Source organism: Macaca mulatta, chromosome 1 (genome assembly GCF_049350105.2).
Source record: "Macaca mulatta isolate MMU2019108-1 chromosome 1, T2T-MMU8v2.0, whole genome shotgun sequence".
In the NCBI taxonomy this organism is placed as follows: domain Eukaryota; kingdom Metazoa; phylum Chordata; class Mammalia; order Primates; family Cercopithecidae; genus Macaca; species Macaca mulatta.
In genome coordinates this window covers 83937051-83945284 of record NC_133406.1, presented here as the reverse complement: position 1 = coordinate 83945284, position 8234 = coordinate 83937051, and positions in this window count along the sequence as shown.

The following is an 8234-nucleotide window of genomic DNA, read 5'->3' as shown; positions in this document are numbered from 1 at the left end:
CCACTGAACAAATGTTTGCTCAATATTTACTATGTGTCAGGCACTAGGAGGCATAGCAGCTATGGTAGCGACAGGTGCTGTGGCTCAAAAAAATCCTACAATAGGCTTTGAGAAAAAGACGATTTTTAAAAAATGAAAGTATGGGCTGGGTGCGGTGGCCCATGCCTGTAATCCCGGCACATTGGAAGGCCGAGGCGGGTGGATAACCTGAGGTCAGGAGTTCAAGACCAGCTTGGCCAACATGGTGAAACCTCGTCTCTACTAAAAATACAATAATTAGCGGGGCGTGATGGTGGGCACCTATAGTCCCCACTACCTGGGAGGCTGAGGCAGGAGAATCGCTTGAACCCAGGAGGCGGATATTGCAGTGAGCCAAGATTGCACCATTGCACTCCAGCCAGGGCAACAGAGCAAAACTCTGTCTCAAAAAAAAAAAAAAAAAAAAAAAAAAAAAAATACAAGTATGTACACAATATAAATATTTTTGAAATTAGCCATAATCTTCCTTCCCAGTTAATTCTCAGTGACATTTAAAAAATAATGCATGTGGAAGATTGGAAAATTCAAACAGTATAGAAAGTAGGAAATGAAAGGTTAAATCTCATTCATATATATCCCATATATTTTATTTTTTAATCTACATAAATATTTCAATCCAAAAGATCCCTACTATACGGCTGGGCATGGTGTCTTACGTCTGTAATCCCAGCACTTTGGGAGGCTGAGTAGGGAAGATCTCTTGAGACCAGGAGTTGGAGATCAACCTGAGCAACATGGTGAGACCTTGTCTCTACTAAAAATTTAAAAATTAGCCAGACATGGCCGGGCGCGGTGGCTCAAGCCTGTAATCCCAGCACTTTGGGAGGCCGAGACGGGCGGATCACGAGGTCAGGAGATCGAGACCATCCTGGCTAACACCGTGAAACCCCGTCTCTACTAAAAATATAAAAAACTAGCCGGGCGAGGTGGCGGGCGCCTGTAGTCCCAGCTACTCCGGAGGCTGAGGCAGGAGAATGGCCTAAACCCGGGAGGTAGAGCTTGCAGTGAGCTGAGATCGCGCCACTGCACTCCAGCCCGGGCTACAGAGCAAGACTCCGTCTCAAAAAAAAAAAAAAAAAAAAAAATTAGCCAGACATAGTGGCGCACACCTATGGTCCCAGCTACTCCAAAGGCTGAGGGAGAAGGACTGCTTGAGGCTGGGAGGTCAAGGCTGCAGTGAGCTGTAGTTGCACCACTGCATACCAGGCTGGGCGACAGACAGAGAGAGAAAGAGACTCTGTCTCAAAAATAAAATAAAATAAAATAAAATAAAATAAAATAAAATAAAATAAAGAGAAGAAAAAGGAAAGGAAAGAAAACGAAAGAAAAAAGAACCATACTATAAACACGGCTCTGCATCTTGCTTTTGTAACACAGTAATATATTTTTGAGATCTTTCCATTTTACGGCATGCTTGTTAACAGATACTCCACTGAATGGACGTACCATAATGTATGTCACTTGTCCCTTATTGATGGGGACTCGACAGTGTCTCTATCCCGTGCACACTTTTGAGAGCTCTCTGCACTCCTCGCCAAGACACTGGATTTAAATCTTGCTTTCCCCTGGCCAACCCCAAGCAAAGAGATGGGAGAAGGCCTTTGTTTCTCAAACAGCAACCTCTGCTGGGCCAGGCCAAGAAAGCACCCCACTAGGAAATAATGGTGTTAACAGAACCTGTGTTAATAGAAGCTTTCTGGTGGCAGAATTCTATCTAAATTTTTTTCTTTATATTATTCTGTGTTAACAAAATTTTTCCACAACAAACATGTACTTTTACAGTAAAAAAGAAAAACACCTAGATTTTATCTTGAATAGTTTTTTGGCAGCTAGGAATGCCTTTTCCTTCTTGTGCAGTGTTCCCTTGAGTGGTTTACCTACAGCAGCCTGGATGTGGAGTGGGAGCTGGGATTTCTGCCTGTGTTCTGGCATCTGGTGACAGGATCTTTCTTATCCCCTTGTTGACTCAGGACTCTGGGAGGGTTTTATAAAAATAGCAATAATTAAATAGCTGACACTTACAGAGAATTAACTGTGCCAGCTACTATTCTAACTGTGGTTATATGTGTTAACATACACAACATTCTGTTTAGGTACTATTACTATTGTTCCACTTTGCAGACGTAGCAACTGAGGCATAGTGTGGTTATGCAACATGCCCAAGATTACACAGCTAGTATAGTGTAGAACTGGCTCCAAAATTGTGCAAACCAGCTCTAGATTCTACTCTGCTTAGCACTGCCCTCTCTCACCTCTCTGTTGAGTAATGTTCTTTTATAATAGATCTCCCTGATCCTTTGTTTCCTCACCCATAAACATCTACTTCAAGAAAAATTTGAGAAATAAGACCAAATAGATAAAGTGTGTAGGGCATAGTGTATGTGAAATACATTAACTAATTTTGGGAGGCCAAAGCGGGAGGATCACTTGAGCCCAGAAGTTGGAGACCAGTCTGGGCAACATAGGGAGACCCCACCACTACAAAAAAAATTTAAAATTTTTCTGAGTATGGTGGCACATGCCTGTGGTCTCAGCTTCTTGGGAAGCTGAGGCAGGAAGATGACTTGAACCCAGGAGATGGGGGCTGCAGTAAGCTGTGACAGTGCCACTGCACTCCAGTCTGAACAACAAAGCAAGACCCTGTCGAAAAAGAAGAAGAAGAAGAAGAGAAGGAGGAGGAGGAGGAGGAGGAAAGAAAAGGAAAGAGGAAAGAAAAAGAGGAAAGTGAAGAGGAATAAGAAGAAGGAGAAAGAGGAGGAGGAGAAGAAGAAAGAAGAAGAAAAGATTAAAAAAAAGAAAAAAATTAACTAACCATTATTAATATCCTGGGAGATCCCACTGAGAGGGATGGGGGTTTGGGAGGTGTGCTATATATGGACCTTGGCCTTCCAAGGATATACCCTTGAGGAATGCTCTTGATCAGATCTATGGAGGGAAAATGATGGATTTCACGTCACATGTGAGCAAGATGCATGAGGCAAAGACCAGCCAGGGCTGGAGGCGCTGCTAGACCTTCAGGATGGGATCAGGACACATGTCAGGTTCTAGAGGAATGAAATCATGTCTATGCAAAAATTTGTACCTACATGTTCATAGCAGTTTAATTTGTATTAGCCCAGAATTTGAAGAAATCTGAAAGTCTATCTACAGGTAAATAGATAACATGCACCCTATGCACGTTGCTTAACCTCTGTAATTTAGTTTCCTTTTTTTTTTTTTTTTTTTTTTTTTGGTACAGACAAGGTTTCACTATGTTGCCAAAGCTGGTCTCCAACTCTTGGCCTCAAGCTATCATCCATCTCAGAACTCCAAGTGCTGAGATTACAGGTGTGAGAGACACCATGCCTAGTTTCCTAATTTTTATTTTATGTTTTAATCAAACTGAACCTGGAACTTCCTTATTTTTAAGTGGGGACAGACTGGGCATGGTGGCTCATGCCTGTAATCCCAACATTTTGGGAAGCCAAGGCAGGCAGATCACGAGAGGTCAGGAGTTCGAGACCAGCCTGGCCAACCCAGTGAAACCTCACTCTCTACTAAAAAAATACAAAAATTAGCCAGGCGTGGTGGCAGACACCTGTAATCCCAGCTACTTGGGAGGTTGAGGCAGGAGAATCGCTTGAACCTGGGAGGTGGAGGTTGCAGTGAGCCGAGACTACGCCACTGCACTCCAGCCTGGGTGACAGAGCAAGACTCCATCTCAAAATAAATAAATAGGGACAATGATTCTTCAACAGCTATTGTAAGCTAACATGAGACAATGTATATAAAGAGTTTAGCCTAGTTCCTGGCACTTTTGAGGTGTTTGGTAGCTATTACGGGCACTCTTTAATGGTCAGTTCTAATAGTTAGAAAGCTATTGAGATGACATCGGTTTCCTATAACTTCCTGGTGTTGCTAAGCCAGGAATTCTGCATACTGTTTCAGTAATTCCGCAATTTTTTTTTTTTTTTTAAGAGATGGAGTCTTGCTCTGTTGCCCAGGCTGGAGTGCAGTAGCAAGATCTCAGCCCACTGCAACCTCCACTTCCTGGGTTCAAGTGGATTCTCCTGCCTCAGCCTCCCTAGTAGCTGGGATTACAGGCGCATGCCATCATGCCTGGCTAATTTTTGTAATTTTTTTTTAGTAGAGATGGGGTTTTGACACGTTGGCCAAGGTGGTCTCAAACTCCTGACCTTAAATGATCCACCTGCCTCAGCCTCCCGAAGTGCTGGGATTACAGGTGTGAGCCCTCGTGCCCAGCCTGTTCAACAAACACTGATTGGGCATCTCCTGTGTGCCAGGAACTGGGCCAGGTCTGTGAGCACAACCGAATGTAAAAGAAGACCAGCTTCTGTTTACATGAGAGTCATTGGGATAACTATAGCCATCATGGATTCCTTGACATATCTCATTCTTAGGTTCAACCTCCTTCTCCCAGATCCTTTTACTGCACCTCTCACATCTTTTTGTTTGTTGATTTTAATTAAGTCTCAAAAATACCCCTCGTCCAGGAAGCCTTCGCAAAGTGCACTAAGCAATTATTACAGCCCCTTCCTGATCATCCTTTCAGCACATGGGGACCCAGTTCCCACTCTTCCTATTGGTGTGCACTTGCCAATTTTATTTTCTTTTTTGAGATGGAGTCTCACTCTGTTGCCCAGGCTGCAGTGCAGTGGCACGATCTTGGCTCACTGCAGTCTCCTGCCTCAGCCTCCTGAGTAGCTGCGATTACAGGTGTATGCCACCCCAGCTAGCTAATTTTGTATTTTTAGTAGAGGTGGGGTTTCACCGTGTTGCCCAGGCTGGTCTCGAACTCCTGACCTCAAGTGATCTGCCCGCCTTGGCCTCCCAAAGCGCTGGGATTACAGGTGTGAGCCACCACACCTGGCCTGTTATATTATTGTTGCTAGTATTATTTAACTTCGTGACACAGCTCTGTACTCATTTTTCTTCCTACGTTTTTTGGCTGCATACTCTTTGGTCTCCATAAAAGTTCATAATTTGTCTATAGAGAGAATAGAAAGATAATTCAGTCTTTCCTCCAGCACGGCTGACTGCACCTTGGCTTTTTTATTGATCATTTAGAAAAGTTTCATTCTCCACAGTATACTGCCTGGGGCAGACCTGCCCAGAGCCCCAGGTTTGCCCCAGCTCTGCAGCTCCCAGGCGGGGCCTCAGCGGCCTCCTCTTCCCCGCCAGCCCCATCCCATCTCTCTGACAGGAGGTGGAAACGGGACTGGCAGCCCTGAGCGGCTGGGGCAGCGCTACCATCTCCGGCCAGCAGGTGGGGCCGAAGGGCCCTGAAGCTTAAGCCTCGGTCTCTCAGCATCTTTTGATCTCGGAATCAGAGGTGTCCTTTCCCAAACTTTCACATCTCTTGCTGTAATTGGAGGATATTTTTTCATATTAATTATCATTATTATTACTATATGAATGTTAGTTTGCAAGACAAGTGGAAGAACGTTCCCAACATTGTCAATGTTATGGGATTATGGGAGACTTGGTTTTTTTTTTTTTTTTTTTTGAGTCTCGCTCTGTCTCCCAGGCTGGAGTGCAGTGGCCCGATCTCGGCTCACTACAACCTCCGCCTCCTGGGTTCAAGCGATTCTCCTGCCTCAGCCTCCTGAGTAGCTGGGACTACAGGCGTCCGCCATCACTCCCGGCTAATTTTTGTATTTTTAGTAGAGATGGGGGTTTCACCATGTTGCCCAGGCTGGTCTCGAACCCCTGATCTCAGGTGATCCGCCAGCCTCGGCCTCCCAAAGTGCTGGGATTACAGGCGTGAGCCACCGTGCCCGGCCAGATACTTGTTTTTTAAAAAACAAATTGCTGTAAATATTTGATTTTTCTTTTTTTTTTTTCTTTTTTTTGAGACGGAGCCTTGCTCTGTCGCCCAGGCTGGAGTGCAGTGGCGTGATCTCAGTTCATTGCAACCTCTGCCTCCCGGGTTCAAGCAATTCTCCTGCCTCAGCCACCCAAGTAGCTGGGACTTCAAGCATGCACCACCATGACAGGCTAATTTTTGTATTTTTAGTAGTGACGGGGTTTCGCCATGTTGGCCAGGCTGGTCTCAAACTCCTGACCTCAAGTGATCTGCCCATCAGTATTTGATTTTTTTTGTTGTTAGAATCATCTTTACTTTTGGATCTGAAAAAAAATATGTATAATTTCATAATGGACAGTGGTCCTTAAGAGTGTTTTGGGGCTGTGCACAGTGGCTCATGTCTGTAATCCCAGCACTTTGGGAGACCGAAGTGGGTGGATTGCTTGAGCCCAGGAATTCGAGCCCAGCCTGGGTGACACAGCAAAATCCTGTCTCTACAAAAAATACAAAAAAATTTAGCCAGGCACGTGTGCCTGTGATCCCAGTTACCTGGGAGGCTGAGGTGGGAGAATCACCTGAGCCCAAGGAGGTCAAGGCTGCAATGAGCTGTGATTACACCACTGTACTCCAGCCTGGGCAACAGAGTGAGACCTTGTCTCAAAAAAAAAAAAAAAAAAAAAAAAAAGTGTTTTGGACATGAAGACCAGAGAGAAATAATGATAGCAACTATAAAAACCATATCTTATCTATTTATCATATTTTAAAGTTTCTAGAGAATTTTCACAGAGATAAATTAACTCAGACCTATCAACATCATGTGATGAAACCAGGGCAGAAACAGTTTCTACATTTTACAGATAAAGACACAGAGGTCCAAAAAGTGGGTCTCAGATTGCCACAGTTAAATGTAATGGACTCCCATTCCCTCACCTACTCTGGATGGCTCTGCTGGCTCTACTGACAGAGCTGCTGATCTCCTCTTTCTTGTCATCTCCCTACCCTGCTCCTCTTCTGGATCTCATTATCTTCACCTGGACTGTAACGGGAGCCTCCATTCTGAGTTCCCTGCTACCAGCCTCTCCTTCATGACATTCCCTTGCATAAAATCCTTCACTGGCTCCCCACCACCTACAGGACCACTGCGGGCCAATCTTTCTAGGCCCTGCATACCTGGCCCCTGCTGGCCTCCCCAGGCTCATCTCCTGTCTCTCCGCCCTTGCAGTAAATGCTCCAGCCAGGGGTAACTAAACATGCCAGGCTCTCTTAGACCTCAGGGCATTAGCAGATGGTATTCCTTCTGCCTATCCGATTGTTTCCACATCCTTCAGATGTAAAGGAGCACGGGGACCAATCAAATAATTCTATCCTCTGTGGAAGCCATCTGCAAACCTTCCAGACAGTGTGCATTCCTCTTTCTTCTATCTTAGGGAGTCACGAATGCCTACAGTGTGCTGTAGACAGAATGTTTATCTCTTCCTAAAATGTGTATGTTGAAACCTAATCTCCAGTGTGTGTTGGTATAGGAGGTGGGGCCCTTGGGAGGTTATTAGGTCATGAGGGGAGAGCCCTCATGAATGTGATTAGAGCCCTTATAAAAGAGACCCCAGGTAAGAAAAAAATAAAATAAAATAAATAAAATAAAAGAGACCCCAGGACACGTGTGGTGGCTCACAACTGTAATCCCAATACTTTGGGAGGCTGAGGCAGGTGGATCACTTGAGTTTAGGAGTTCAAGATGAGCTTGAGAAACCCCATCTTTACAAAAAAAAAATACAAAAAATAGCCAGGTGTGGTGGAGTGTATCTGTAGTCTCAGCTATTTGGGAGGTTGAGGTGGGAGGATCACCTGAGCCTGGGATCTCACCTGAGTGAGATCATGCCACTGCACTCCAGCCTGGGTGACAGAATGAGACCCTGTCTCCAAAATAAAAGAGACCCCAGAGAGCTCCTTTGTCCCTTCTACTATGTGAGGACTCAGCCAGAGGACGGCCATCTATAAACTAGGAAGCAGGACTTCACCAGACACTGAATCTGCTGGAGCCTTGATCTGGGACTTCTCAGCCTCTTCAATGGTGAGCAATACATTTCTGTTGTTTTTAAGCTACCCAGTAAATGGTATTTTGTTATAGCAATTCCAGCAGACTAAGACAGTGGTCAGGCAAGTAACAATATAAATCGATAGAGAGCTGTATAGGATGATAAACCAATTTTTTTTTTTTTTTTTTGAGACAGAGTTTTGTTCTTGTCGCCCAGGTTGGAATGCAGTGGTGCGATCTCGGCTCACTCCAACCTCCGCCTCCCACGTTCAAGTGATTCTCCTGCCTCAGCATCCTGAGTAGCTGGGACTACAGGCACACACCACCACACCTGGCTAATTTTTGTATTTTCAG